The 23,612-nt window shown below is 36.6% G+C and overlaps 1 pseudogene; it reads left to right on the plus strand.

Annotated features, from left to right (window-relative positions):
• LOC145932816 (uncharacterized) overlaps positions 1–2,442 on the plus strand; it is a 6,237-nt pseudogene extending 3,795 nt beyond the window's left edge.
• Positions 2,443–23,612: the final 21,170 nt, after the last annotated feature.

A 23,612-nucleotide genomic window follows, 5' to 3' on the forward strand; every position in this document is an offset into this window, starting at 1 on the left:
ATCAGACAGACAAATTCTGGCACCGAAACTATAACAATAAACAATGAGAGTCACACCGTTATGACTCATCGTCGCGATCTCGAAAGATCGAGAAAGCTCCGGAAAGTCGCCCGTATAAAACAGCCAAGCGCGCGCCTCGCGACACAGATAGCTTTTCGATACCCTTCGCATCGAAAGTCGTCGCGCTCTCATTAAAATTCCGTTTGTGACGTCGCTTGCTTCGTCAACGCGAAACAATCTCGCGGTCTAACTAGTTATAAATCCAACTACACACTGTACACATTTTTTGTAAAGAAATTCTGAGTGTCAAAAATATATATTGTCTACATCACGTGTCACACAGACTCTCTTTTTTTGTTGCCCGGAGATCTCGCGGAGGAGACTATCGTCGAACAATAAGAAAATATAAATACATACAGTCGTTCAAATAAAAAAAAAATTATAAAAATTTTTGGTAACTTATTGTCAAACACGTAAGAAAACAGTATAAAAATGTATAATGTAAAATTAAAAAAATTAATATAATTAAATAAAAATTATTAAAAATAATAATATAATAATATAAAATAAAATAATAAAATAATAAAAATAATAAAATAATATACAGGGTGTTCTGTAAGTTGAGGTAAATCGCTCGGGAGATGAATGGGGAACCAAAAACAAGAAAGAAAGTTGATACAAACATTGGTCCGAAAATGCGTTGTTTTCGAGTTATCGCCATTTTTATGTTAAAATTTGAAATTGCTTTGCTTTCGAATTTTTTTGTCAAAATTGAAACATGAGATGGTTTTTATGAGTTTCAAAACATAACTAAAGTCAAATAACCTATTACTTGTGCTAGCTCTTAAGCCTTCCCCATGGAAAAATATATATTCAAAAATATATTCTAAAATATATTTTATACATATATAAATATATATCAATACATATATAAAATATATAAGTGCATATAAGAAATTAAATCATTTTTTGCCGCTTATAATATATTTATAATATATGCAAAAGTATATATGAAATATAAGTCTGCATATACAAAATTATATAATTTTTTGTTATTAAAAAATATAAATAGTATATATTTATGTATATATGCAAAAAGATATTTATACATATGCAAAAATATATTTATATATATATGTAAAAATATATTTATAATATATATGAAATATAAGTTTGCATATACAAAATTTAATCATTTTTTGCCGTTTAGGGTTATATAACAAATATAAGTAAAGAATATATATTTGTAATATATGCAAAAATATATACATAATATAAATATAATATATATATTTGTATATATATTATATATATATAATATATATATATAATGTAAATATAATTCTATTTATAAAGTTAATATATACCATACATATATGCAAGAATCCTATATTAATATATGTATAACTATATAAAGTTAACATTATATGTGATATATATATATGATAGAAATATATACACATATATTATACACACATATATATATATATTTCTTTATACAGTTTAAGTGATATCACACATATATGGAAAAATCCAATTATAATAATATATACAAATTATTATTCAAAATATATAGCATATATATATATATATGCATATAATATTTATTTGTTATAGATTATATTGAAATTCAATATAATAAAACTATATTTTTACTTACATATATTTTTTAAATATATATATAAATTATATTATGCAAATATGTATTTATATTATACATATATTTCAAAATATATATAATATATTACATATATTTCTACATATATTTTTACATATATATTTTTCCATGGGGGCTAGTCTACAATAGAGTCGTAAGGTTGTAAACGTAAGAAATTGACCAATCACAGTTGAATTCGAGGAGAATAATCGACTGTGATTGGTCAATTTCTTACGTTTACGACCTTACGACTCTATTGTAGACTAGGCTTTAATCCGATTATTGCTGAGACAGCGCAAACATGATCCGATTAGTCTAGGGAATTTTTTGACATGAACCGATTGAGTACCACTACTCGGTCCGATCAGAGATCCGATTAGTTGTCGTAAACACCCACTTTTTAAGACTTTGCCATGAAGAATAGAGATAAGGAGGCCGAACTAACATGAAGGAATTTTCGAAAAGTGCGACAGAATGCCAAGCCTAAATGTAGTTTACTAATGCTCCGCAAGGTTGCGCTTTTGCCTCATGGGACTTAAGGCCATCGCACACGAATTTCTGTAACCTGTCACGTCCCGGTGACTTTTCTTATTATATATTGGACTCTCTATTTGATTTATAGGGCAACTAGAGAGAAACCTGAGAGCGGCCACCGCGATTCAGTGGACGCGTGTACTGATGCGCCCCCTGAGAAAGTAGACGTGAACTACGTCGTAACGCTCGGTAAAAAATATAGAATATGGTTCGAATCCGTGATATGGTTCATATCCAAACTACTCGGATAAGAACCGAATTGAGAACCAAACCGATGAGTCAGACAAGGACCAACAATCCATCGCTCTGGCTTTGTCTCACCAACGATGAGCGTCTCGTGGACTCGTGCGGCGGCAGGCACGAGATCTCGCGCGTAGCGTTCACGTAATTCGAGGACAAAATTTTATGACGTTAAACTTTGGGCAATATATAAAAAATTAAATATATTAAATATAAGGTGTAAGATCAGATTATAAGTTGAATAAAAATTATATCCAGTTTTTTGAGTACATTAAAAAAATTGTTTTTTGAAAGTGTATATTAAAAAAAATTGTTGAATTAATTTTGTTTTAGATGAATAAATATTCTAATTTGCATAAATAATAAAAAAAAAGTGCGAGTGACGGGAATTGAACCCCACTCGTAGTACGTACACTTAAGTCCGTGGTTATCACGTTACTGATTGTAAGTCGGGTTCGATTCCCGTCACTCGCATTTTTTTTATTATTTATGCAAATTAGAATATTTATTCATCTAAAACAAAATTAATTCAACAATTTTTTTTAATATACACTTTCAAAAAACAATTTTTTTAATGTACTCAAAAAACTGGATATAATTTTTATTCAACTTATAATCTGATCTTACACCTTATATTTAATATATTTAATTTTTTATATATTGCCCAAAGTTTAACGTCATAAAATTTTGTCCTCGAATTACGTGGAACGCTACGCGCGAGAGGCGAAATCTCGTGCCTGCCGCCGCACGAGTCCACGAGACGCTCATCGTTGGTGAGACAAAGCCAGAGCGATGGATTGTTGGTCCTTGTCTGACTCATCGGTTTGGTTCTCAATTCAGTTCTTATTCGAGTAGTTTGGATATGAACCATATCACGGATTCGAACCATATTCTATATTTTTTACCGAGCGTTACGACGTAGTTCACGTCTACTTTCTCAGGGGGCGCATCAGTACACGCGTCCACTGAATCGCGGTGGCCGCTCTCAGGTTTCTCTCTGGGGCAACCTGCATGCACCGGTTATACCCTAGGGACGCCGAGAGCTTGAACGGACTTTTACGGATCTAGGGATATGTAAGGAAAGGTGATTGCTAGTTCACAGGGATAAATGGTTCTGCGATTCTGATATTTCTAGAAAGATGATTAATGTTTCCGTCTCCGAGTGTTCGTTTGAATAGTTTAATTTAATAACTGTTGTAATAATGATTTATTTAGGTTCTAACTTACCGAATGATGCTTGGTTGATTGGTGTGCGTTTAAACTGTCGCTTCTCCTTCAGGACCTCGGTCTCGGGATGCGGATGGTTAAGTAAACGCGTACACTGATTTTAATAAGCACTCAACTTATTTATTCAAGAATTTATGTCCAAAGGTATGGACGGGTACAATCAGACTTAGTTTAAGTACAATTAGTGTGGCAAAACGAATATACGGTCCGAGGACTAACGAGCTTGACGAAATGAATAGAAGTGTCGCAGGGCGCAAAATTCACGGCTTATATACCCCTTGGCATGTCCGGTCCGTGTGCAAATCGCGCTTGATTCTTCGATCCGACGAATCTTTTCTAAGAATCCTGCTTATCTCTCGGAGGAGGTGGTACGACGAAGAATAAGATATGATCTTTAACAATGCCCAGACAGAGAACCCTTGCGATACTTTTGCAAAATGCATAAAAATCCGATTCGTGATTACAAGTAGTATTATTACATATATTTTAACATCTCAAACTCTTTTACGAGATTACATAATTTATAGTATTTTGCAAAAGATCTGAATTAATACTGTTCTCAGTACATGCGATAGTTATCTCATTTTTAAAATTGAACAATTTTGATTTACTAAAATACTATTTTAAGGTGGGAAGGTAATGCCAAAAATTCCTTTATAGTTTTCTGTCCGGGTGCATGATACTGATAGCGGAGGTAGTTTAGATATCGGTCTTCGCGACATAACAATAAGGTGGAGGACGAGCTATTCGTTATCTCGGACGGCGCAATCCTTAATCATACTTAAAAAAGATGCATGTATTAATTCTTCATATATTAATAATATAATTAATTAATTACGGAATCATTCTTTAGAGGTTTGAAATTGTCAAAAGGACTACAACCACAAGTCCGTTAATAATTATAAGTCTACATTATTTAAATTATTGTAAGTTATGATTCCATAATTTATTAATATACGCCATTAAAGCCTAGTAGGAGCGAATAATTATATAATTCTTAAAAGATATAAGGTATGTTATATATCTTGGTCATACTTATAGAATCATTTTATTACATGGTTTTATTTGAATAGTTAATAATAAGAATTTCGACAAAAGGGATCAACATATATAATATATCTTAAATTTAATTATCGTACGAGAATTTAGCGTACTCAAGATTCTATAAATATGATAAGCTATCTTAATGACGCCTTGTATTACATCGCATTGCTTAAGGTTGCTGATTATGATTGCGTTTAAATGTTAATCATAAGCTCATATTAATATTAGTATTAGATATAGGTATACATATTTTAATGATTAATTGTTAGGATTTGTGATTAAGTATAATTTTATAATGAAGCGTTCTATTTAGTCCTAGATGGTTAAGCGCGCGTTCTAGGGTCCCTAGACGACGCTTGATTGGTCGCATTGCTTGCGTTAAGATAGTAATTGCCAATTAAACTAGATGGCGGTGATTGGCTGCGAATGGTGGATCCCAGATTCTAGTGGAATTAATTAATATGTAAGAAAATAAAATAGTTTAATTTAAAGGTAAAACCACAGATTAATAGACAGATAGCCAAAGGTCTGAAAAAGGCAAGACCGGCATTTCCGTGCGACAGACTTTGCCCCTTACCGACACACTTTGCCCCTGGTTCGAGTCCGTGCTAAACTCCGTTAACTTTACCAAAAGACTTTGCCCCTGGTTCGAGTCCGTGCTAAACTCCGTTAACTTTACCAAAAGACTTCGCCCCTATTCTGTAACTTTTTAACAATACTTTCAAGGAGAGATCGCGGTTGACTCTTTACCGATTTTGATCTCCTTTTTTATAGTGAATCTGTATTGAATTTAAGTTGATCCGTGTTCGAGCTTTTCGTCCAATGCGCCTTGTAAGTAATATTTTTTTTTTTTTATATTGGATATTTAGAGAAATTTTCATGTTTGTTATAAGGCCTAAAGAAAGACACAGTTTTGATTAGTACCGCTGGCGCAGCGAGAGAACACAAGAGTAGTAACTGTGGGGATCGATCCAAGGTTCAAAACTTGGGATGACATAACTTTTTTTTGTTTTTTATTATTTTTTATGTATATGTTATATGTATTATTTATTACGTAGACATAAATATTCGGCATATATTTATTGTTTTTTAGATACGCATATATCTTCTTATATATTTAAAATGTATAAAATAATCATAATATAAATAAAATATTTTTAGAAATATTTTAATTTTTTTAAAATTCATACATTTTTTAAATTTTTAATCCGAATGTTTTCCGTAAGTTATGAAAAGTGTGTATTCTAACATTATTAGATTATTTAAGAAAATTTAAAAAATGTATAAATTTTTAAAAAGTAAAAATATTTCTAAAAATATTTCTCTGTAAAAATATTTTATTTATATTATGATTATTTTATACATTTTAAATATATAAGAAGATATATGCGTATCTAAAAAACAATAAATATATGCCGAATATTTATGTCTACGTAATAAATAATACATATAACATATATATATAAAATAATAAAAAACAAAAAAAAATTATGCCATCCCAAGTTTTGAACCTGGGATCCCACAATTACTACTATTACCGTCGTATTAACGACGCGACTTTTGACTTCGAAAATGACTTATTTCTTGGGAATGTAGTTAGTAGTTACTGCATTGGCCACTACTACGATATGGCGCTGAAATCAGTGAGAAATGCCGGTCTCGCCTTCATCCAGGTCTTTGGCTATCTGTCTATTAATCTGTGGTAAAACTAAAAGGTAAAATTAAGAGTAAAGTTGTTAATAGAATGCAGGAATAAAGATAGCGCGCAGTGGGTATTAAAAAATATAAATTTAAAATTTAGACGGGACGTCACAAACCGTAAGCATAAGACGTAAGCATAAGCTCGAAAACCAATCAAAAACTAGCTTTGATCTAAATAATTCCGTAAGATCAGAAATAACCATAATCTTAAAACGTAACATGAATTTCAGTCGGTTGAAATTTTTACGTACGAAGAATTGTATACATAAATATGAGTATTGCTACTAAAAGGTTATGGCACATCTTTATTCTTCTACTCGATTTATGTTCATTGTATGACATGTGTATACATATATCTGATTTATGTATGATTTGATATTTAATAATTTTAAAGAATATTAATATATAATATATATAAATATACACATATTTTAGACATAAAATAATTCTTAAGCCTTAAAGGCCATCGCACACGAATTTCTGTAACCGTAAGCATAAGAAGTAACGTAAGAATTATTTTATGTCTAAAATATGTGTATATATTTATATATATTACATATTAATATTCTTTAAAATTATTAAATATCAAATCATACATAAATCAGATATATGTATACACATGTCATGCAATGAACATAAATCGAGTAGAAGAATAGAGATGTGCCATAACCTTTTCAACCGGTTGAAATTCTAGCTCTTACTTTAGCTTATGGCCAACTTTATCATCATTTCTGTTGTGTTCTGGAATGCATAAAGCTAAAGCAATAATCTGATTGGTTCTCAGCTTATGTTTATGTCTTAAGTTTACGGTTACGGCAATTCGTGTGCGAAGGCCCTTAAGGGCCTGAGCACAAAGATTGTCGTAGTCGTTTCCGACAGTCGTAGACGTAAGTCGGAGACGTAAGTCAACGCACAATGATTTACGTAAACGTAGGCCGTACAGCAGTATACATGGCCGTATACCGTATGCCATTTCAAGTTGTATTATTTCAATTACAGTGATTATTTGAATAATATTTAGATTTTTTATTCAAAAAAATGAATGATCATCATTATATTTCAAGAGATCTAGGTACAGATAATTCTATTTTTTATCATGAAGACGTAGAATCTGCAAATGAAAATGTTATTATTGAAGAAACAGAAGGAGATGATTATCTTATAGAATTATATAGAGAACGAAGATATTTATATGATAAAAATGATAATAATTTTAAAAATAAACAAATGAAGGAAAATGCTTGGAGAGAAATTTCTACTATTATGCAACAGAGAAACTTAGGTTAGTAAACTTATTATAACAATATGTTTTGCAGCTATTATAATATAATAGTTATTTTTACACTTTTAAACTATAAATAATTAAATAAATATTTATTATAAATTTTATAGGTGAACATTATACGCCTGAATATTGTCAAGCAAGATGTACTTCTTTAAGGGATCAATATAGTCGTGAAAAAAGATATATTGAAAATGAATATAAAAGTGGTAATGCTCCTTCAAAACGCAAATTATTTGCGTTTTTTTCCCAATTATCTTTTCTTGATAATTTTATTAAGAGAAGAAAGTAAGTTACTTTAATATTATAAAATTAATAAAAATAATTATTTTAATTTAAAAATATTTTATTACTTTATTGTAAAATTGTTTTATTATTTTTCACAGTACTTTTACTAACATTAGATGTAACAAAAATGCTGTTCAATCTGAGCAAAATTCAAAAATTTCGAGTCATAAATTAAGTTATAACAAATTAAAAAATACTGATGATTCTACTAGTGGATCAGAGAATGAAAATACTATTATGCTACAAAGAAAAAATACTAGTGCATATGTAGATATTAGTGCATCTACATCTCAAAATCAGGACAACTTTATTCAACAAAACAATAATAAAAATTCTCAAGAAATAAATACTTCAAAATCTAAAAAACGTAAAATTGATCAGACAAAAAGCATTGACGATACATTTACAGATATTAGTAATACTATTATGAATTTTCTCGAAAATTCAAAAGAGAATACTACAGAAAATGCACAATCGCCTGATCAGTCATTTGCTGAATATGTTCGTTCACATTTAGAACATATTGCAGAACCTGAAAAAACAGCAAGAAAGAAGTTAATAATTGATGCACTCTCTACACCATTACATTAGATGTAACACCGAATATTACTTTTTATTTTATTTATAAAAGTGCTTTTTATTTTGTTTTGTTTTTTTTTATTTAAAGAGTTTATTTATAAAGAATTTTATTCATAAAAAAGTGCTTCTGTTTTTTTTATTTAAAGAGTTTATTTATAAAGAATTTTATTCATAAAAAAGTGCTTCTGTTTTTTTTATTTAAAGAGTTTATGCACTTAAAAACAATTATGTTTTTCATATTATTTAAAATTTTATAAATTATTAGAATGATAGAATTATTGAAAATTATTTTAATTGCACATTTATTTTATTTTATATTTATTGACCTAGTTTACACCCAGCCGTTCAATTCCGATTCACTCCGGAGAGAAGTGAAATTTCTTGGGTGTAAACGGCTTAATTTCGATCTACTTCAATCCTCTTTTCTCACGGACTAGTATAATCCAAGTGTAAACGTTCTATAAATCCAGTTCACTTCGGAATTAATGAATCGGGATTAGACGGCTGGGTGTAAACAAGGTCATTGTTAGAAAGTTCACAGTTTCTCAAGTTTATATGCTTGAGTAACAATATGACAAATTATTTTGTTAAAAATATTTAAATTTTCACTAAGAATTTAAACTTTTTTTAATATTACAAAACTCCCTAAAAGTATTTTTAAGTAACTTTCAATATATGTTTTATAATATAATTTTACATATGTATTTTGTGTTTTTGTTTTCAAATAATTGTATTGAATTACATATTAAATTTTTATATTAATAGTGACATTTTATTATAATATTAAAATAAAAAATAACATTATCTTTTAATTTTATACAGATCTGCCTTTCCAAAACATAGTATACATAAAAAAATATTGATTAAAAACTTATTTTATCACTTATATATTATGCTTGAGTAATTGTATTTAAAATTTAAAGAAAGATAATATCAGATGAGTAAAAAGATTTTTGAAAAATTTTAATTATTTTAGATAATTAGATAACCGATCAGAAAGCTTATTCACATGAAAGCATAACATGATACAATTAAAATTTTTAGATTTAAAATTGCATGATTAATTTATGTGGAAACTATGGCTTCTTAAATAAAATATATTATATAAAAAATCTTAATAAGTCTCTTAAAAATATTTCAAAGCTACGTTAAAGTTTTTGGTGAAATAATATTTTTTGAAATAACACAATTTTAATAAATATAATATATTATTAAATAATAAATAAATAAATGTGATCTGATGTTCTAGATGTCGGCAACTAGAGCCAAGCGCGAAAATTAATTTCTAATTTTTCGGAACAGTATCTCTTGGTTTGAGATCACTGAGTTCCATTTGATTAATTATCAATTAACCTCGTAATTCCAATGGAAAAATAGGCGAGAAAAATATAGGTCCGAAAAGTCGCTGAAGCGGGAATTGAACCCGCGTCTTTCGCTTTCCGGGCGACTGCTCTTACCATTAAGCTATTCAGACCCTTTCGATTCTATATTTTTCATTTGCCTTCTAAATTAGATGTTTTTGTAAATAACGCCATGTTTAGGCCCAGGCGTAAACTTAAGAAAATATATTTTTTATTTTAATCGGCTCTCAATATTAATAAATAATAAATAAATAAATGTGATCTGATGTTCTAGATGTCGGCAACTAGAGCCAAGCGCGAAAATTAATTTCTAATTTTTCGGAACAGTATCTCTTGGTTTGAGATCACTGAGTTCCATTTGATTAATTATCAATTAACCTCGTAATTCCAATGGAAAAATAGGCGAGAAAAATATAGGTCCGAAAAGTCGCATAATATATTATGTTTTACTCATGTAAAAATGGGAATAAATAACATAACATGGGAATAAAATAATATTTTATTTATTTTTATTACGAAGTTTTATCATATGTATATTCTCCATGTAAACCTCTTTTTATATATTCATATTGCCATTCTACTTCGCCTGCAGAAGTTACAAAATAATCACATAACATATCTCTTTGTATCAAGCCTGCACGAGCATTTGATATTATTGATTGTCTTTCCCTTGATGGTAACCATTGTACATATCCATCAATATTCTGTGAACGCTGGCTGTATGTTTTTTCCCCATTATTTTCTTCTTCCGTCATAATAAAATTATGTAGACAAACAGTGGCTGCCACTACCATATCTACTGTTTCAGGCTTCATACACAAAGCTTGATGAAATATATTCCATCTGTTACTGTATATTCCAAAAGCACTTTCCACTGTTTGTCGAGCTCTTGAAATTCTATAATTAAAAATTTGTTTTTTGTTTGATAAGTATTTGCCAGAATATGGCTTCATTATTCTGGTTGAAAGTTGAAAGGCATCATCTGCTATGAAAAACCCTGGCATATGAATATCACATCTTGGTAGAATGGCTCTATCTTCTGGCAAGTTAAGAGTATTATTTCTTAAACTGTTTCCTATTTCAGAGTCTGAAAAAATGCCTCCATCGCTATTTCTACCATAAGCTCCAATGTCAACTAAACTAATTCTATAATATATCTATAATCGGCAATTGCCATTAGTACAATGCTATTGTTACGTCCAGACTCAAGGAAGGAAGAGTCGAAAGGAAGGACGTAACTAAATTTATCTCGAACGACGGCAGACAATCCGTCTGTTCGACCTGAACGAACGTCTGGGCCCAAATAGGTCAACGGCCGCAAGGGTCGCTCTTACTCTATTTAAAGGGCCGTTCGCTCGGTGGTCCCTTTTCGGCAAGAGAATTTAATCTCTTTTGCGCAGGATGGGACCTTGTGCGATCTTGGTTTACGGGAATGAGTGGGAACGGGTTATAAATTAAAGAGTATTAGACTTCATATTAAAACAATTAATTTATTTTACTCTTAAAGAACGAGAAAAGAAGAATTAAATTCATAAGAATCATATTATACTTATACATTATTATTATTATTATTTATTCTAATTGTGTACTTCTCTTAGTCGAGAAAAAAAGAAAAGAAATAGATGCTCGTGTGTATGAGTGAGTGATTGTGTATAAATCGCGGGTGATACATAGATACGGAGGTCTTCAATCGGGGCAGAAAGGAGAAAGAGTTATTGTTTAAATTTTAGGGTCCCGATTGGTGGTTACAATAATTTAAACGATAATAGATATATAAAAATAGTGTCCATGTGTGTGCGTGTGAGAGAGAATGCTAGTTTATGAGAGTTCGGTAATTTCGACGGTGGAAGGGAAAAGGAAGGCGCGGAGGATATCGACGAGGAATCCGATAGGGTTGGGATGGATAGGGGTAAACATAGGGATGAGGGCGCCGGGGAGACTTTCCGCTACAATTCTCATGAACTGCTCTTCATCGGGATCGTCTGGCCCGCAGGTGTAAACACCTTCTGGGAGTGGGAGCTCTAGTATAGGGAAATTAGAAAGGAGCCATCTATAACATTCATCTTCGTGTTGGAATGGAATTTGCCCGATGTGTCTCCTTAAAAAGGAGTAGGCCTCGTTATAAATGAAGGGGATTTCTACTACCTCTTGACAAGTGCAACCTTCGTCACACTCTATATTAAGTGGAGAGGGGGAGGGAGAATGATTGAGACAAGGAGAGGGAGGGTGGTTCTGAGGTGCAGAAGATGGAATGTGCGATGGCTCTGGAGAGGAAATCAGAGGGTCAAGGGGAGTGTCAGGGTTCCTATTTCTGCTGTGTTTATTTATTATATGAATGTGTTCTGTAATTAAGCGCTCTAATAATTCCTGGATTGGACTATCGTCCGGAAATGAATCGGCCGTAGCCCGAGCCACTTCTCAGGCGTCGATTCCGACGATTTCGCGCATGCTTTGTTCCAGCTCTCGAAGTCCGCTTTCTTAAGTCGTCCACTAAGAATGACGAACGATAAGAAAAATCGATCGAGGCGATGGAGTGCAATTTCGAAATAATTCTTGGAATACTATTCTCTTTCCATTCCGTCGTTATTAATTCTATTTCTTATTCCTTGCGCTTGTAGGATTCTAGAGAGAGAGAGGGAGAGAGAGAGAGAGATTGATTGATTGATATTTATTAGCTTTCTCAGCTATTTGTAAAATACAAGTCTAATTTACATTAATTACAATATACTCCTTTAACTCTCGCTTAAACGCTTCCAGTTCTTCGATTCGTCTTATTTCAGCTGGTAAGGCATTGTACATTTTCACTCCCTCATAAAACATACTCTTCTGTGCACTCGTTGTTCTACGAAACTGTACTACAATGTCCCCAGCTTGCCGTGTCTGTCTTTCATTCTCTTTTCCCACTATTGTTAACTTATTTCTTAATTGATCCGGTAACATATTCTTTAAAATCTTAAAGATAAATATACACACATTATAATTCAGCCTCTGTCTTATGGACATAAACTGCAGCGCTTGCAGCATACTCTCCACTTTGGTATATCTATCACATTGCAATATGACCCTCATGGCCCGGTTTTGCGCTTTTTGCAATTCATTCAGTTGTGTTTCTCCCATATCAATTAACAGCGTCGCACAATACTCAAAGTGAGGCGCTATGATTGAGAGAGGGGGGGGAGGGGGAGGGGGAGAGGGGGAGGGGGAGAGAGGGAGGGGGGAGAGAGGGAGGGGGGAGAGAGGGAGAGGGAGAGAGGGAGAGGGAGAGAGAGAGAGAGAGAGAGAGAGAGAGAGAGAGAGAGAGAGAGAGAGAGAGAGAGAGAGAGAGAGAGAGAGAGAGAGAGAGAGAGAGAGAGAGAGAGAGAGAGAGAGAGAGAGAGAGAGAGAGAGAGAGAGAGAGAGAGAGAGAGAGAGAGAGAGAGAGAGAGAGAGAGAGAGAGAGAGAGAGAGAGAGAGAGAGAGAGAGAGAGAGAGAGAGAGAGAGAGAGAGAGAGAGAGACTGGATAATGTTAAGTATGGGAAACGGTATCACGAATCTCTCCGTTATCACGGGAGATCCTGAGTGATTTTTCGGGATGGATGAAATCACGGATCTCGCCGTTATCACGGGAAATCCTGAGTGATTTTTGGAACGGGTGAAATCACGGATCTCGCTGTTATCACGGGATATCCTGAGTGATTTTCGGGGTGGAAGAGAGAGGGAGAAGAAGGTTTAGGGTTGGATATGATAGGACTTGCGCAAAAGGAGATAAAGAAGATGACTTTATCTTAAATCCAAGAATTATTTTGATACGGGGTGAAAATTGTACTTTATGTTTTTCCCTTTTTATATACATATATGTGTGTCTTGACTTACTGTTAGTAGAGTGCGTTGTTAATAATGGCTGCAGGATTCTAGTCTGGTTGAGTGGTCTTCCGGACTTCCACTATGTTTTTTCACTTGCACTCTAACGAACGTCGGAATTTGAGTTGAAAACGGATTTCGAAATTGAAAGTATATAAAAGTCCGAAGAGTCTAGATACGAGCTCGGATAGCTTGTACACGGCAAAACTGCGCTCGAAAGTTCGGATTAAAAATCTACTCTCTCGAGGGATATCGCGGGTATATAAACCTTCTTGCTCCTCCTTCCCGTTAGTTTGTTAACATTTCCTGACGAATAGGAAATTTTTCAATGACGCCCTTTCAGTCCCGGAGGCGTTTCTTGACTTTAAAAGTTTATCGGGATTGGTCAGGGCTTTTGTTTAGGGCCCTAGGTTTTGACCAATGGAGAATTTGTTGAGGTTTATATTTTTATTATCCTCTCGAGATTATCTCGGTGATCTGTCAGGCGGCATTTGTTTGGATTCGGTTATCGTTGTTAGTCTGGTAAAATTTTATTCGTTTTCAAGTGGAAGTTTTCTTCTAAATTTTTATTGATTTTTAAGTGGAGATTTCCTTCTAAAAAGTTTTTATTACTTTTTAAGTAAAATTTTCCTTCAAAAGAAAGATTTTTATTGCTTTTCAAGCGCGAGTTGTCAACTAGTCAAAGCGAGAATTTCGGACACCGCGAGTTACATCTGGTATGTGTCTCTCCTTTTTTTTTTATTTTTACGATTAACCGTCTCCGGTCAGCTGCTTCGCCTGCCAGATCATAGTCTTATTCCCACGCCTGTGATTCATCGCCTTGCATTCTTTGAAAGAAAAGAATCGTGGAGTCCACAGGACGTAACACTATATTGTTTTTTATAATTATAATAAGAGCTTCCAGAGTTGGGTGGACATCTCAATATAATGTGCTTGCCGTCGATTGCTCCGAAACAATTTGGCATATCCCATCTTTTCCAATTAATAAAGTTTAATTAGAAAAATAAAAAAATTACTAATTACATATATTGTATCTTGAAAAAAATATATAATAAATTTATATTAAATTTTTGATACAAATTTAGAATTAAAATAACATTAAAATAAAATTAATTACCTTAAAGCAATTAGCAATCTTTGTTCTGATGGCAGTGCTCTATAGCTCCTTTTTATAAGATAAGGTTGTAATAGATTTAGAAGCTTTCCAAAATTCGGTTTAGACATTCTTAGATAGCGAAAGAACATCATCATCCTTTTTCAGTTCTTGAAAAAGATTATCATAATGACTATATTGACGTCTTAATCTGTTTATTGGTCTTACATGCCATCTCCTATTAATCCATCTTTTATGCTGTGGTTTTTTCTTTTTTATTAGATAATAACAACATAAAAAAAGCCAATATATAATAAGTTTGTTTTTTCTTTTCATTTTTTATATTTTATAAATTTGCAAAATTTATATTTTAAATATTAACAAAAATATTTTTTATTTTGAAAAAAACGTTCATACACACAAACACGTACGTATACACACAATAAAATTAATGGAAAAATATTATTTTATCAGTATAATTTAGTTTATTAGCTTTTATATAACAGGATAACAACTTTTGTTGATAGATTATATTAATTGATTATTTATAATAATATTTGGAGAGCGAGCGTGGTCTATAGAGGGCAAACAGAGTCTATAGAGCCGAAGGTCCCGGGTTCGATCCCCGGTAAGACCAAAAAAAAAAAAGATTACATTCGTTCGTTCTCCTCTCGGAAGGCAACGGCAAACCACTGAGAGTACACCTTGCCAAGAGAACTTTTCTAAGATGTAAATAAAAACATCATTGGCCGTTCGGAACCGGCGTTAAACTGTAGGTCCCATATACACATATGCATGTGTACAATCCACACGCCCAAAACACATGTATGTGAATAAGAGAAGTCACTATGCTCGGTCACGAACTATAGGACTAAAGAGAGATAATAATATTTTATAATATTAAAAATATTTTACTAATTATAACATTTTTTATAATTATATAAGTTTATAAACTGTAATCGTTTTACACAGAATCACAGAATTGAAATAATACAACTTGAAATGGCATACGGTGATACGGCCATGTATACTGCTGTACGGCCTACGTTTACGTAAATCATTGTGCGTTGACTTACGTCTTCGACTTACGTCTCCGACTTACGTCTACGACTGTCGGAAACGACTACGACAATCTTTGTGCTCAGGCCCTAAGCCTACGGCACACGGTACGATTTTTCGTACTGGATTTGATAAGATTTAGTAAAGCCTACGGCACACGGTACGATTTTTCGTACTGGATCTGATAAGATTTAGTAACATACTAAAAATGCACCAATCAGAATGCAGCATTTCTAATATCTTACTAAATCTTATCAAATCCAGTACGAAAAATCGTACCGTGTGCCGTAGGCTTAAGATATTAGAAATGTTGCATTCTGATTGGTGCATTTTAGTATGTTACTAAATATTATCAGATCCAGTATGAAAAATCGTACCGTGTGCCGTAGGTTTTAGATTCCCTATAATTAGAGTCTGGCCACTCATCGTATCTGTTTTCATTGGTTCAGCTCACAAACCCCTCAAAATGGCGTAACCAATCACAATACAAGGAGATTTAAAAAAAGTTATATTATATATATATAAATAGAATGGGTATTTATTCCCCGCAGGGTTATAAAGGCGCTTTTTGAAGGAGCGTTCCCCAACCTTTTACATCCTTCTAACTCTCCCCGTATCTGGCCATTTGCGACCTCACAATATATATAACAAAACAAAATACATAATACAGGACTATTCCACCTTCTCTCCTCCTTCTCTCCTCTCATCCAGATTCATCCCTCCTTCTCTCTTTACTCCCGTCTTGTTCCGTCTCCTTCACCGTATGCTCCTTCCTCTCCGAGTCCCCTTTCATTTACCTTCACATATAAAGCAAAAAACAGAAACATAAACAATTCTCCCCCTATTATACCTCTCCTTCTGCACCATCTCCTCTCCGTTTCCTTGTCCTCTTTCTTTCTCCTGTCCTCGTCATCCTGTCTTTCTTGCTGCCTCTTTTCTCTCCTTCTCTTTATCCTCTTTTTCTTTCAGCTCTTCTATGATCGTCCTTCTTCTTTCTTTTCCTCTCGCTTCTTGTTCTTTCTCTGTCCCCCACTTCCTTCCGTGGACCCTCCGCTTTCTCTCTTCTTTCTTCCTCCCTACATCCAACTTCTCACCCTCCTCTTTCTTTCGCCCTTCTCATTTTTTACTTTGTCTTCTCTTTCTTTCTTTACTACTCTTTCCTTTCCATCGCTTCCCTCCTTTCCTCTACCCATCTCCCTCCTTCCATGTCCCAGAACCATTTTTTGCTATCAATCCATAGTCTTCTATTCGTCATCTCCATCGTTCTCCCTCTTTTTCTCTCCAACCTCGCCTTCTCCATTATCCTCCACCTTGCACTTCTCTCCTCCATCGTTAAATCCTCGTCGATCCACACTCCCCATCTTTTATGAATCTCCCCGCATCTTCCCAACATCTCCCTCTTATCCTTTTCCTCCTTCATCTCCACAATTAGTACCCAGACTCCCATTTCTCCTATCCTCTCCTACCTTTGCCTCCTTCCCTATTGCTCTCTCTATGATTTTCTCCACAAAAATTCTCCTTTCATCCTGGTCCTCTCCATCCACTCCTTTCCAAATCAGGTTCCTTCTTCTCTTCTTTCTTCTCTCCTGTTTTTCTCTCTTCTCCCTCTCCTTTCTAATCTTCTCTCTCATTTCCCTCTCTCTTCTCCACTTCTCTTCTCTCTCTTCTATTTTCTTCCACACCTCCACTCCTTTGCTGTCCCTTTCTTTTCTGACTATCTCTTCCTTTTTTCTCTCCCCTTGCACTTCTCTTCTTCTATTTGCTCTAATTTCCTCTTTCTTTCTCCTTCCTTCCTCTCGTTCCGTCTTATTTTCTCCCCTGCTCTCCGGTCCTCTTCTTCCTTTACCATCTTCCACCATTCCGCTCTGCCTTCCTCCTGATCCTCTTCTCTTTCCTCGCTTTCCTGCTCTCCATCTCCCCCTCATCGAATCCCCATGCTTCCACCTCCTCTTCTCTTTCCTCTCTCTCTTTCTTCTCTCTTCACTCCTATCCTCTCCTTTCTTCTTCAATTTCTCTCCTCCTTCCTTTATTCCTTCTTCCTCTGTTTCACCAACTTTGTACCTTCCTTCATCCAACTTCTCCTCCTCTCCCGCATCTTCCTTCATACTATCTTCATCCGCCGCCTTCTCCCATGACTCTCCTCCTTCTCTTCTCTTCTCACCTCTGACTTGTATAACTCACCCCCTCTTCCTCTTCTTCCTTCTCGTTAGCCCCCCTGATTCTTCTCTCCTCCTTATCCCACTTCTTCTCTTCCATGCACCTCTCCGAGTCCCCTTTCATTTCCCTTCCTTCATTCCTTCATTCCCTTCCTTACTACTTACTACTGTCATTCCTCTCCTTATAACGCTTGGCTTCCTTTCCTCCTCTGACCTCCGTCCGTCTTCCTTCCTTCCTTCTTCCTTTCTTCTAGCCGCTCCGTCCCGCGTTTTCACCACTCTCTCCTCTCTTTCCCCTCCTTCTGCTGCTGCTTCCTCTCTTCTCCACTCCTTCTTTATCTCTATAGCTCCTTGACTCTCTCCCCGTACATTCAATCTCTCTCCCATCATCTCCATCATTTTTAACAATATCTCCTTTATCTCCCTTAGCTCCTTTATTCTTTCTTTCGACTCCATCCTCTTCTTCCTTCCTGTCTCCTTTACTTGTTAACCTCAATAATAAACTCCGTCAACTCTTTCTCCCGTATCTCACGTGTACCAGTGCCACCGTCTCCTTAACCTCTTATCCGTCAGCTGTATCGATTTATCTTATCGATCTATCTTCCGCCATTTGCGGCGCCCTCTCGCCACTCTTTCCCACCTCTCACTACCTCGTACCTCTGCGGCGCCCTCTCCCTCGATCTACCTTTCCTCTATCTCCTCGTTCTCTACTTGATTCAGCACCCTCTTCCCTCACTCCTTCTTTATGCCACGTCTCCTTTTCCTTTCCACATGCTGCTCCCTAATTTCTATCCTTTCGTTATAGCCTTATCTTTTCATTCCTGTATAATCCCACATTTCTCCCAGCTCCCCTTTAGCTCCTTTATCCAGAACTCCACTCCTCTTCCTCCATCTCGTTCTCACCTCCTCCTTTTCCTCGTTCCGACCCGGAATACTACCATACACCTGTCACTATTACAGCAGCCATCTTTCCTCCATCCTATTATATATATATTTTTATATATTATATATATATATGTATTTATATATAATATATATAATTTATATATAATATTATATATAATATTATAAATACATATATATATAAATAAAATTTGGGCTTCCGGTTCCGGAGTGTATGTGAGTGACAGGTGTGAGGGTGAAAACCCATGGACTGATATTTTCCGCGTAACGCGTACCGCGTAACCAATCAGAGCCGTTCCGCGTTTCCTTTACGCGGAATTGAATGTTCTGATTGGTTACGCGATATGCGTTACGCGGAAAATATCAGTCCATGAGTTTTCACCCTGAGAGAGTGTGTACAGAGTTGGTTGAAAGAGTGGCAGAAGGAGTGAAAGGAGAATAGGAGAGTTGGGTGCAGGTGGTGAGAGGTCAAGAAAGGGTTGGCGGTGAGTAAGGGTGAGCGAAAGAAAGTGGAGGCTGAGGTGGTGCAAGCAGGAGAAGTTTAGTGGAGGTTAGGTGAAGGAGTGACTCTAGACGCGAGATGAAACACGTGTAGCAGGGGACGTGAGAAGAGACGGGTCTGCGTTGACGGCGTCGCCATAGAGTAGGTGGGAGTTAAGACGGGCGTCGGGAGTGGAGATAGAGAAAAGTACGGGTAACAGAGCAGGGCGTGAATTTTTCGAATTTTTCGAATTTTCGAATTTGAATCGAGAATAGTGATAAGGGAGAAGAGATGGTTGACGAGGGTAAAGAAGGAAAATTAAACGATGGAGAGATAAAAAAAGTTAGGTGGAGAGAAAGGAAAGAAAAAGGTAGGGAGACCGAAAAAAATAGAGGAGCTAAGCAAAGAAAGAAGAGGTAGCACGGGAGGCATAGAGGATTATATGAAAAGGAAAAGGGAAGGTTTAGGAGAGGAAGACGTGGAGGGAGATGAATGAGCGCTCAGAAGAAGCAAAAAGGTAGAGAGATTACAGGAGGGGGGGATGGGAGACGAGAGGGAGGTACTGGGGATCATGATTAAGGAAATGGGTGATAAATTAATGGAGAGACTTAGTGGTGAGCTAGGAAAGATGAGATTAGAACTATGGAATAGGGAGGAGAAATGGAAAGAGGAAAAAAAAGAGGTAGGGATTAAGTTACAGGAGCTAGAGAGAAGAGTGGTGGAGCTGGAGGCTAAACTGGAAAATGGTGCAGAGGGGTGAGGGGGAAATGAAGGTAGGGGGTGGGGGGGATAAAGGAACGGAAATGGCGGATAGAGTGAAAGGTATAGGAAGGAAGATGGAGCTAAAAGATAAGGAGGAAAGGAGAAATAATACAGTGATTCGGAGACTGAAAGAAGGGGAAGGAGAAATGAAAGAAAATGTGGAGAAAGTGATGGAGGAGATTGGGGTTAAGGTTAAGGTAGAAATAAAATGGGTTAGGAAGGTAAGAGGAAAAGAAGGAGGGAAGTGGGATGGTGATAGTTAAACTAGGTAGTAGAGAACAGAAAAGGCAGGTAATGGAGAAGAAGAAAAAATTAAGAGGGAAAGCAGTTAGGATTGAAGACGATCTGACGTGGGAAGAAAGGAAAATGAGATGGAAATTAGAGATAATTGCAGATGAGGAAAGGAAAAGAGGGAATAGAGTGTGGACGGGATACGGAAGAGTAATCAACGAGTGTTGGTGGAAATGGGATGAGGAGGAAGGTAGACTGAAAAACTTGAAAGGAGAGGTTAGAGATACAAGTATACAGAAGGGGGAAGGAAAATAAGGAAATGGAAAAGGAAAAAGGGTAGGAGAGAGGATGAAGAGGGGAGGAGCAGGGGAGGGAAGGAGAGGTAAAGGATGAGAAAGACGATAAAAGGAAAAAGGACAAAGAGGTGAGAAGGGGGAAGGAAGAGGTAAGAAGAGGATAAGGGAAGGGTGCTGGAAGGTGGGATTTTGGAATGTGGCGGGCGTTAAAAATAAAGGGGAAAATTTCTGGAAGAAGATTAAAAAGTGGGAGGTAGTGGTGATGGTAGAAACTTGGGTGGACGAGAAGAGCTGGGAAAGTGTAAGAGAATACTTCCGAAGGGATATAGATGGGAGAAACATTTAGCTAAGAGGAAAAATAAAAAAGGAAGGCCGATGGGAGGGATAATTGCTAGGGTTAGAGAGGATCTGGGGGTAGTATCAATGGAAGTAGAAGAGAAAAATGAAGGAGTGATGGCTATAGAGACGAGGGTGGGGAGAGAAAGATGGTGGGTAGTCGGGGTTTATGTTAACGGAGACATGGAAAGGAAGTTGGAAGTGCTGAAGGAGTGGCTAGAAGAGCAGAATGGGGAGGTTCGAACAATAATAGGAGGGGATTTCAATGCGAGGACGGGAACAAAGGGAGGAGGAAAAGAGGAGGGGGAAGAAGAAAAAGTCGAAAGAAATTCAAAAGATAAGAAGATAAATAGAGAGGGAAAGAAGTTAATAGAAGGGCTAGAGAGGGTGGGTTGGGGGATCTTAAACGGGAATAGGGTGGGGACGAAGAAGGGGAATTTACGTATACAGGAGGAAGGGGGGAAACGGTGATTGACTAAGTGATAGGAGAGGAGGGTGTAAGAGAAAGAGTGGTAAGACTGGAGGTGAGCGACTGCGTGGAGTCAGACCATCACCCATTAGTAATATCGCTGGAGAGAAGAGGGAGAACGAGTAGTGGAAAACGAAGAAAGGAGGAAGTAAGAGGAGGAAGATGAACAGAGAGAGGCGGAGAAAGGATTAGAGAGAGGATAGAATGGGAAGTTAGAGAAGGAAACAGGGTAGATAAAGAGTTAAAGGAAGGGGCAAGAAAGGGTGGAGAGAGGAAGAGGGGTGATGAGGTGGGATGAGTGTGAGGTAAAAAGAAAAGAGGTGAGGAAATGTCTAAGGAGGTGGAGGAGGATATGAGGGGGAGATGAAGGATACAGGAAAGGTAGCGCAGAATATAAGCTGTTATGTAAAAGGAAAAAAGAGGGTGAGAACGAAAGATGAGTAAAGGAAGCACAAGAGGCGAGGACAGAGGGGGAGGTATGGGGGATAGTGAATAGGGAGAGGAAAAGGAAGAATGGGGTGAATGAGAAGATAGAAGAGAAGGAGTGAAGGAACCACTTTATGAGGTTGTTATAAAAGGTGGAGGGTAAAGTGGTAAAGGGAAGGAAGGGACGTGGGAGGGAAGATGGAGAGGAGGGAATAGGGAGGGTTGAGTTAAGGGGAATTATGGATAGACTAAAGAAAGGGAAGGCATCGGGGATAGATGGAGTATCAAATGAAGTTTGGAAGTTAGGAGGTGAAATGGTAGAAGAATGGGTATGGAGATTTTGTAACAGGGTATGGAGGGGGAAGGGTGGCCGGAGCAATGGAAGGAAGGGGTAATAGTGCCACTGGGAAAGAAGGGGGCAGGAGATAATGTGGAGGGATATAGAGGGGTGACACTGATGCCGACACTATATAAGGTGTACATAGGGATCCTTACAGAAAGGTTGAAGATGGAAGTTGAAGAGAAAGATATGATATCGCCGGGCCAAACGGGCTTTAGAAAGGGGATGGGGGTGATTGATAATATATATGTACTTAATTTTCTGGTGAACAGGCAAATAGGTAGGAAGGGAGGAGTCTTGGTGGCAATGTTTGTAGATTTGAAAGCGGCGTTTGACTCAGTGGATAGGGAAATTCTGATGGAAGTTTTAAGAAAGAGAGGGGAAAGAGAGGGACTGAGGAGTAGGATTGAGGAAGTTTATAGGGAGACGAAGAGTAGAGTAAGGGCAGGGGGAAGGTTGGAAAGGACTTCTGGACAGCAAGAGGGGTGAGACAGGGGTGTCCGATGAGTCCGATATTGTTCAACTTGTTTCTGGCAGAGAGAGGAGGATTCTGTGGAGGTTTTAAAAGAAGGAGAATGGGGGGAGTGAGAGGGGGGAGGGTTAGGTAATGAAAAGTCTACTGCCTGGCATATGCAGATGACATGGTCTTATTAGCGGAGAACGAGGAGGGAATGATTCATATGTTAGGGGGGACGGTGTTGGAATTCGGAGCGGAAATATGTGGATGGAGGGAATAGAAAGAGGTCGAAGCGATGCAGGAAAGGTGGCTAAGGTGGACGTTAGGATAGACTGGTTGATCGAGGAATGGGGGGACTACCTAGAAAATGTCCCCCCAACAAACTCGGGAAGAAGAGTCGTCGGGGGCCGTGAGACCGGTGCTAGACGAGTGGGTGGATAGGTCTCACGGCAGGATGTCGTTCCACCTTACACAGGTGTTCGCCGGACATGGAAGTTTCGGCGAATACCTGTGTAAGATAGGGAAGGAGCGCACCACGAGGTGCCATCACTGCGAGGAGGACGGGGACACGGCGCAGCACACGCTGCAGTTTTGTTCGGCGTGGACAGAGGAGCGCCGTGTCCTTGTCCAAATTATCGGGGAGGATCTGTCGCTCCGACCATCGCTACTAGATGGTCGGGAGCGAGGAAGCGTGGGAGGCGGTCTCCTCCTTCTGCATCAAAATCATGACGCAGAAGGAGGAGGCCGAAAGAGAGCGGGAGAGACGGGGAAGAGGGGGGAGGACTCCCTCTCACCCCTGAATCCCGGGAGGAGAGGGACGACCCCTCCTGGCTGCCTCGGCGAGGAAAC

This window comes from Prenolepis imparis, unplaced genomic scaffold, assembly GCF_030444845.1.
Source record: "Prenolepis imparis isolate NDT839.2.m4 unplaced genomic scaffold, iyPreImpa1.0 SCAF_2, whole genome shotgun sequence".
In the NCBI taxonomy this organism is placed as follows: domain Eukaryota; kingdom Metazoa; phylum Arthropoda; class Insecta; order Hymenoptera; family Formicidae; genus Prenolepis; species Prenolepis imparis.